This window comes from Asparagus officinalis, chromosome 2 (genome assembly GCF_001876935.1).
Source record: "Asparagus officinalis chromosome 2, Aspof.V1, whole genome shotgun sequence".
In the NCBI taxonomy this organism is placed as follows: domain Eukaryota; kingdom Viridiplantae; phylum Streptophyta; class Magnoliopsida; order Asparagales; family Asparagaceae; genus Asparagus; species Asparagus officinalis.
This window is the reverse complement of record NC_033795.1, coordinates 182,774-191,955: the sequence shown is the minus strand read 5'-3', so window position 1 is coordinate 191,955 and position 9,182 is coordinate 182,774.

Genomic DNA, 9,182 nt, shown 5'->3' with positions numbered 1-9,182 from the left:
CCCCCCCCCCCCCCACCCCAAAAAAAAAATTAGAAATTTTGGGGGAAATTGGCAAAAGGAGTATTTGGCTATTTGTAGGGTTTGAGGGTAGTTAAAAAACCACTAGGAGAGTGCCACATCACTAATCCCTGCCATGTCAGTCCGTAATTAACTTAAAAACCCACACATGACCTGCATGTGACCAGTTCCGACTGTCTTTTGGCTAGCCATGAGAGAAATGTAAACCCATTGACACACGGGTTCCGGTAAAATACCTATTTGTCGCCGGAGTTTTTAAAAATACCTGTCTCTCACTAAGTGCATCATAACAATAATCTAGCCAACGTATGTTCTAGGCAAGCACAATCTTGTCCATTGAAAAAGGCCATTTTCTTGGACTCACTGGATCGCTTATCCAGGGTGCCTGTTCTACCTCCCTCAGCACGGAAGTACAAACTTAACCCAAGTCCATCTCCGTGATGTCTTCCTCTACCAGGCAACGGACTTACTTACAAATATTAAATGGCTATAACAAATTGAAAACACATATGATCCCCACAAAGAGAAATCTATACTGCATTTAAACTTATTTAATCACTTCGTGGTTTTCTCTTCATCCAATGGACGACCAAAAAGTTCGTCGTGGATTAGATGAGAAACTTCTTGTCAACAAATATTTATTGTGCTTCCATTCCATGGTCTGACTTTGGCCAAATCATTTGGAACTTTACGAGTGTAGAGAACAAATAAAATCAGAAGTACATATTCGGGGTCCACACTTACATTCACAGAAGAAAACCTCAAAAATTCAGTGAGCAATTCACATTAAAAAAAAAGAAAAAGAAAAAATCTCACATTGTGCCTTGTGTTTCCCCTCATCTTATCACGACCTCAATTTCCAAAACCAAAAAGAAGTATTGAAGCCGGACTAAACCTGTAAAAAAAACCCTCTAAGAATCTACATTCATCAAAAGACCATCAAAATAATCTCATCATTGAATTAAAACCAATAATAAAGTATTATCTATAATCCAAAAGTCAATACTAATCCAATTACTTGAGATAAACAAACATTTATCAGCTTGACATAAAACTCGACCTAAAGGTAAATATTCCATTATTACAAAGCTTCAAATTATCAACTACATATCGAAGACTTTATTCAACCTTCACCTAAACGAAAAGTAGCAATCTATAAATTTTATTCATTGCTTCCTTCTAATAACTCATGAACCATCAACTCCACCTAATCTCGAGTCTCTGAAAAGAATAAAAATAACACAATGAGTTCACAACTCAATAAGTGGATAAATTCGTACATTGAACACTGGTTTTGCAAAAATTCAAATATTTCGACAAACGATGATCAAAATATAAGAATGATAGGAAATCATCAATGAACTCTAGTACTTGATGCAATTATTTAAGAAAACTTAAAAAAAATCATGAAATGGAAATAAGCAGGTCACGTCTCAATGCGGTCAACACTTTGTACTCCGGTTGACTCGGTAAACCTCACAATTATATAAATGAATGAGAAGAACCAGAATCAAACAACACATATGTGAGCTGAGAGGAAATAACGAGTGCACTTGTAACATTGGAGTTAGATGCGAGAGCATACTGCTTTGTCAAGGCATATACTCTCCCTTCTGCCTTAGATTTCTGACCATCACTAGGTGTAGGCTTTACTTTCTGATCATCAGTCTTGGGTCCCTTCTTTGATGGACAATCTCTCATAATATGGCCCTGTTGGCCACACTCAAAACAACCTCAGAATAAAGAACAAACATGGCCTTTGTGATTTTCGCCGCATTTATAACACTGTCCATCATGCCTCTAATAGAAGGACATGTCCTCTGCACAAATTGCCCCGATCTCTGTACTAGAACTCCTGACCCTCGAAATGGTGGCTTCTTAAAAGGCCAAAAAACTAACTTATCTTTCTGATTACTCTCGTCCCTAATCCGCTTCTTCTGGTCCTAGCTTTTATTTGGCTCATCTGCAATCTTTTCTTCCTTACTTGCTTTTTCAGCCCCTTTTGCTCGCTCCACTGCCTCCTCAAAAGTCTTTGACATAATCATTGTAACCTTCTTATGCATTTCTAGCCTCCGCCCATTCTCAAACATCTCTATCTTATCAAATTCTTCTGCAACTAACTCAGATGCATATTGAGATAACTCATTAAACTTAGCTTCATTCTTCCACTGTCATGTCACATTGGTGCAAATTCATAAGTTCACTCATCTTGAAAGATCGAACATACAAGGAAAAATATTTCTTCCTAAATAATTTAACAAATCTGCTCCAAGGAATATCCTCTCCCTCAACTGATAAACTAGCCTCCTTAGTTTCCCACCAGATCTCTGCATCTCCCTCCAGCATAAAAGTGACATAAATAACTTTTTGCTCCTCTAAACACCCCAAGGCTCTGAAGTACTTCTCCATTTTCTTCAGCCATTCTTGTGCCGCCGATGAATCAAAACCTCCCTCAAAAGATGGTGGAGACAACTTCTTAAACTTTTCAAAGTCACTGCCAATAGGTTTAGTCATCTTTTGTATATTTAGTGCTTCGCTCAGCTTCTCAATTGCCTTCGACTGCTTTTCAATGATATTCATCCGCCTCTCCACGAATCCACTCTGCATCTCAGTAAAACTGGTGAGTCCTTCAACATCTCACTAGGCTCCGGTAACCCCTCTTGCAGTCCTAGCACTACGAGTAGTCATTCCCCCAGAGTTCTGGATCCTGATCTTCCCCTGACATTCCCATCAGGAGCCTCATTTGTAACATTAGGGGACTCAATGTTTTGTCGACCTGCACCAGCATTTCCACTAACTCGAGTCCGATGATGTCTATTCGATTGGGGTATACTCGAAGGTAGCGTAACTCCTGCAATAGCATCAAGTCTAGGAGAAGATCGCCTCGCTGCAACACTAGATTTTCTCATAACATGAGCCATCTCAATCTAACATTACCAAAAACAAATATGTTTAGTACAAAATATTCATTGTATTAAGTATTATTAAATTAATTCATAACATATTCTTTATCACAAGGATATGCAATCAAATAATATTTTCATGAAACACGTACACTGGACATGCCTTAAACTACTCGGACTAAGCCTTTTACCTTTAAGAAAAAAAAAACTAAAGAAATTATGTGATCCATGGTTCTAAACTTATATACCCTTATACTTAAAATTTGATCTGATTATGTTGATATTGTCCTCGATCACACTTCAAAATGAAATATCAACTTTCATTTCTATGCATCAAAATCCAATATATTTTTCTTTCATTTGTTAATTATCTTCAAAATCAATTAGGATCTACAACCTAAGCTCTGATATCATTTGTCACGCCTCCGGCCCATGGACCCGTTAGCGCATGCAAGCCGTGGGTCCACGGAAAGCAACTCGTGGGTTGGCTAAATCCACCGTCAAAATACTAACACTAGTTGTTCTTGGACCTTGAGATTTTTTTTATTTAAACCACTAGCATTTCTTCACACTAGTCTATATGGGACTAAAGTGAGGGTGTCACTGTTTTCAGCGAAAGTTGATTTCATTGTGGAATTCATTATATCTTCGGTCGATTACAACAAATTCAAAAGAAATAGCCTTTTTATAAGACTTCTTTTACACAACAAAAGAAAAATTACAACTTTCAGAAACAAACGCAGGATCATTGTTTGGATTACTGCTTGCGTGGGATCTTTGCCTGTGCCCGTGGACCACCGATTCACAGATTCTGATTGAATCGTGAAGGTTTTGAGAATTCTTCCTTCGTTTATCGAAGTAAGAATTTAAAGCGAATATCTTATCGATGTAAGATGTTCACTCTTCTAAAGATCAAGTCAGAGCTTAGATCTCTAGGAATCGTCAAAAGCTTCTTGAGGATGTTTGTGAAGAAGGAAGACTCTCTCTCTTGCTCTAAATCACCAAAAGCTCAAGCCTCTATGCTCCAATCTGCCCTCCCTCCTTTATCTCGCGTTTGGGGAGATACTTATAGGGGTAGGAATACACAACAGTCGAAATGGAGGCGAAACAACCGACCAGATGAACCCTCTTTGGCCGCGGCAGCCAACACTGCCGCGGCTATTGGCGCGGCAGTGCGCGGCACCATAGGTTGCAGCGGTTAAGCCGCGACACCATAGGCTGCCGCGCCTTAGCCGCGGTACCTTGGTCTGCCGCGCCTTAGCCGCGGCACCTTGGTCTGCCGCGCCTTAGCCGCGGCGCCTTGGTCTGCCGCGCCTCCATGTGTTGCCTGATGATGTGTATATTGTTCTTCTGTGTTGTCTCGCTTCCTTTGAATGATCCCCTCTGATTAAGAGAATTGCTTTTATCATCTTCCCTTTGCCTTGAGTGGTATTTGGATGTCTGTAAGCATTTTTTAACGCTTACAGATACCCCCTCCAAAGTATCTCAGACTCATCATTTTTTGGAGAGGAGTCTGGGACACTTTGGATATGATAAATTTTCTTTGTAATTTCTTCAGTACTTTGTTGAGGAAATTGCGTAACATAGTCTATGGATGGCTTCAATTCTTGACTTCTTCATCTTTTAGCCTATTCAGTGCTTTGTAGAATAGCTAAAATTCCTCCGGTGCTGCGTTTATCGCGTGACCGTTGTCGAAGTCTTGAATTTGAACTGCCGTCGAAGAATGGAGAAATAGTTTATACTCATATGCTCTATTAGAGTGTTCGGAAAATAGTTTAACCTCATATACCCGTTGGGAGGTTCAAGGAGATGCAGTTTATACTCATATACTCATCGGATTGTTCTGGTCTCTTTTTTGTTAGTAGTGGTGAACCCGATGATGGAGAGGAAGAATTTTATATTCTATCTTCTTGTCTCTTGTTTGTTGGTAGAGATAAACCCAAAATTGGAGAGGAAGAATTTTATATTCTATCTCCTTGTCTCTTTTTTGTTGGTAGAGATAAACCCAGAATCGGAGAGGAAGAATTTTATATTCTATCTCCTGGTGTAAAAGAAACTCAAAGTGGGATCTCCACTTAGAGAATCTGGACTGGTTTGAATAATCCTGACTGTCATAAGGTTTAATTATTCAATTCAAAAGTAGACCTCTCGTTCGTGAAATGAATCGAAAGGGAATCTTGATTGTGGTCCTAATTGTAGTAAGGTTTGACCAAGTGGGAGTTTTGAGACGATCCTAACCGTTTAAAGGTTTGATCGTTCGATTTTTGGATCTCTCGTTCATGAAAGGAATCGAGAGGGGATTTTGGCTTTGGTCCTAACTGTTTAAAGGTTTGACCAAATGAGGACTTGAGACGATCCTAACTGTTTAAAGGTTTGATCGTTCAATTTGTGGACATCTCGTTCATGAAAGGAATCGAGAGGGAATTTTGGCTTTGGTCCTAACTGTAGTAAGGTTTGACCAAATGGGGGTTTGAGACGATCCTAACCGTTTAAAGGTTTGATCGTTCGATTTGTGGACCTCTCGTTCATGAAAGGAATCGAGAGGGGATTTTGGCTTTGGTCGTAACTGTTTAAAGGTTTGACCAAATGAGGACTTGAGACGATCCTAACTGTTTAAAATGTTTGATCGTTCAATTTGTGGACCTCTCGTTCATGAAAGGAATCGAGAGGGGATTTTGGCTTTGGTCCTAATTGTAGTAAGGTTTGACCAAATGGGGGTTTGAGACGATCCTAACTGTTTAAAGGTTTGATCGTTTAATTTGTGGACCTCTCGTTCATGAAAGGAATCGAGAGAGGATTCTGGCTTTGGTCCTAACTGTAGTAAGGTTTGACCAAATAGGGATATTGTGAGGGAATATTGATCCAACAAAGTGATCGAATCTCATCTCAGCAAAAGAGTATTCGGAAATCACCGTGGGGATGTAGTGTTTATCACTTTATTTGTAATGATCGGGTTATCCCTAAGAAAATTACATATAGCATTCTTCCGAGAACTTCCAGCTTTCTCTACGAAACTGGGTTTATCATTATATCCAGCTGCATGATCGGGTTATCCTTAAGAGTACCATGCATGACGCTCTCCAGGGATTTCCCGTAAAAGAAAGGAAATAGTTTAGACTCATATACCTGTTGGAGTATCGAGGAGCAGTTTATACTCGTATACTCTTCGGAGTGAGGGGAAACAGTTTATACTCGTGCACCCAATGGAATTAGAGTCGTCTTTACTTGGTTTATTCCGCCGTTATGACACCGGAGTCAATTAAGGCTTGGATTTTGTTTTTGAGTCCAAAGCAAATCTCGGTGGGATGAAGAACCCTTCTGTGGTACGCACAGTAGTTTGGATCCGTAATCCTCTTAGCTCCCTCCTGATCTTTGATAGGTGGTAGCTCAAATTTGTCATTGGCGAGGAGGTATTTTAATATGGCTGGAGCCTCATCATTTTCGAAAGAATACTCCTTTTGACACTTCGGATCGAGAGTCGCATTCCCAGCGATTGCAGATGTCGTCGGTCGGCTTCTCTCAGCTTTTTTTCTTTTAAGAAAGTGTTCAGCTTGTTCAGCGCGCATTTTCAAATCTTTCCAAGTTTTGGATGGTACGACCCCCAGGGCTTCCAGGACATCGATGGAGAGATTATTGTGACATGTTTGCAGGATGAACTCCTCTGTAACAGGATCTCTGCAATTCATTACCTTGTTACGGAAGCGCTTGACAAAATTATCGACTGACTCTCCGTCTTTTTGCTTCTCATCCAGAAGGGTTCCGATTGACACTTCGGTGTCATCATCGAAGAAATTGTTGAGGAACAAACTTTTTGTGTCATCCCAATTATTGATGCTCCCTGGCTTGAGACGTCGGTACCAATCGAAGGCGGGCCCACGAAGGGTGCTAACGAATGACCGGACCATTAAAGCCTCGTTTCCAGAGATCCTGCCCAAATGAGACTTGAAATAAATCAAGTGCTGAATAGGCGAGCTCTTCCCTTCAAACGGTGTGAAGTTAATCAGATTGAATTTTGCCGAATACGGTAATGAATCCCATTCTCTTGGATAGGGACATGGAATACCCGTCTTCTTCACTTCTTGAGCCGTCATCAAAGCGTTGACTTTGTTTTTAAGCTCTTTCATTTTCCCGTCATCGTCTATGTCTTCATTCGAAGGACGTTGAGGAGAATGAGTTAGACCACACCCTGCAAGAGGTGCCATTGAACCACCCCCAATCTCGTTATTGGGAGGATCTGTTAGACTACCCCCAGCGTTATTGCTATTGGGAGGTGTATCAGCCATAATGACTTCATCCACTTCTGGATCACTGTCATCTATAACATTCTGAATGTAGCGGCTGGATTCAGGAGGTTGAGACCGTTGAGCTAGCAATTCTTTCATTTGTTGGATAGCCAACTCCATCTCTGTCTTCATTTCAGCTCTAATTTCTTCACGTTGCTTCGCTAGAGCTTCTTGAAGTATTTGAGCAAACTGATCAGAAGTGATTGTGAACACTTCTTTGGTTTGTCCTGTGCTAGATATTGTATCATCCGAAGCGATCACAGAACAAGTGTCCGAGAGTTCATCCTCCGAGGACATTCCTGTTTGCGTCGACAGTTGTTCTTGTTATGGAATTCATTATATCTTCGGTTGATTACAACAAATTCAAAGAAATAGTCTTTTTATAAGACTTCTCTTACACAACAAAATGAAAATTACAACTCTTGAGAAACAAACGCAGGATCGTTGTTTGGATCGCTGCTTGCGTGGGATCTTTGCCTGTGCCGGGAGCGCTTTGACTCGTGGACCACCGAATCACAGATTCTGATTGAACCGTGAGGGGTTTAATCATTCTTCCTTCGTTTATCGAAGTAAGAATTTGAAGCGAATATCTTATCGATGTAAGATGTTCACTCTTCTAAAGATCAAGTCAGAGCTTAGATCTCTAGGAATCGCCAGAAGCTTCTTGAGGATGTTTGTGAAGAAGGAAGACTCTCTTTCTTACTCTAATTCACCAAAAACTCAAGGCTCTCTGCTCTAATCTGCCCCCTGCTCCGGATGCTCTGGAAATGCTCAGCCCCTATCAATGATGGCCATAGGAGGGTATTTATAGCCTCCTTAGACGATAACTGAAGAAATAGCCGATCAACAACTGCCTCTTTAGGCGCGGCAGTTGATGCTGTCGCGGCTAAAGGGCGCGGCAGTCGACACTGTCGCGGCCAAAGAGCGCGGCAGTCGACACTGCCGCGGCTAAAGGGGCAGTTACACCCACGTTCATACGTGTTTGAAACAGTTCTCCCACGACCTTTAACCACCTTTTTCGTGGTTTAACTGCCTGTCCACGTCAGCACACGTTCTATCTCTGATACGCCGCCACGTGGACTTCAAAAATCATCCGTATAACTGCCTTGTAACCGCCGCAGCACCCCCTATAATAGCCGCGACACCATGAGTTGCCGCGCCTTGGCCGCGGCACCATAGGCTGCCGCGTCTTAGCCGCGGCACCATGGAGCCGCGGCACCATGGGCTGCCGCGCCTTAGCCGCGGCACCATGTACTGCCGCGCCCACACGCTGTAGTTTGTATTGTTCTGTGAATTCACATTGTTTTGTGTTGATTCATAGATCCTTTTGCTTCCTTTGGGCTTGTATGATCTCGCATGACTTAGATACTGATGTTTATCACATTCTCTTTGTCTTGAGTGGTATTTGGATGTCTGTAAGCATTTTTTTGATGCCTACAGATACCCCCTCCAAAGTATCACAGACTCATCATTTTGAAGAGGAGTCTGGGACACTTTGGATATGATAAATTTTCCTTGCAATTTCTTCAGTACTTTGTTGAGGAATTTGCGTAATATGGTCTATAAATAGCTTCAATTCTTGACTTCTTCATCTTTTAGCATATTCAGTGCTTTGTAGAATAGCTAAAATTCCTCCGGTACTGCGTTTATCGCGTGGCCGTCGTCGAAGTCTTGAATTAGAACTGCCGTCGAAGAATGGAGAAATAGTTTATACTCATATACTATATTTGAGTGTTTGGGAAATAGTTTAACCTCATATACCCATTGGGAGGATGTCAGGTTATTCTTAAGAATACTTTAAGTGATATTCTCTAGAAACTTCCTGTTGAGATTAGGGAAATAGTTTAGACTCGTATACCTATTGGAGTATTCTGGTCTCTTGTTTGTTGGTAGAGATGAACCCGAAATCGGAGAGGAAGAATTTTATATTCTATCTCCTGGTCTCTTATTTGTTGGTAGAGATGAACCCGAAATCGGA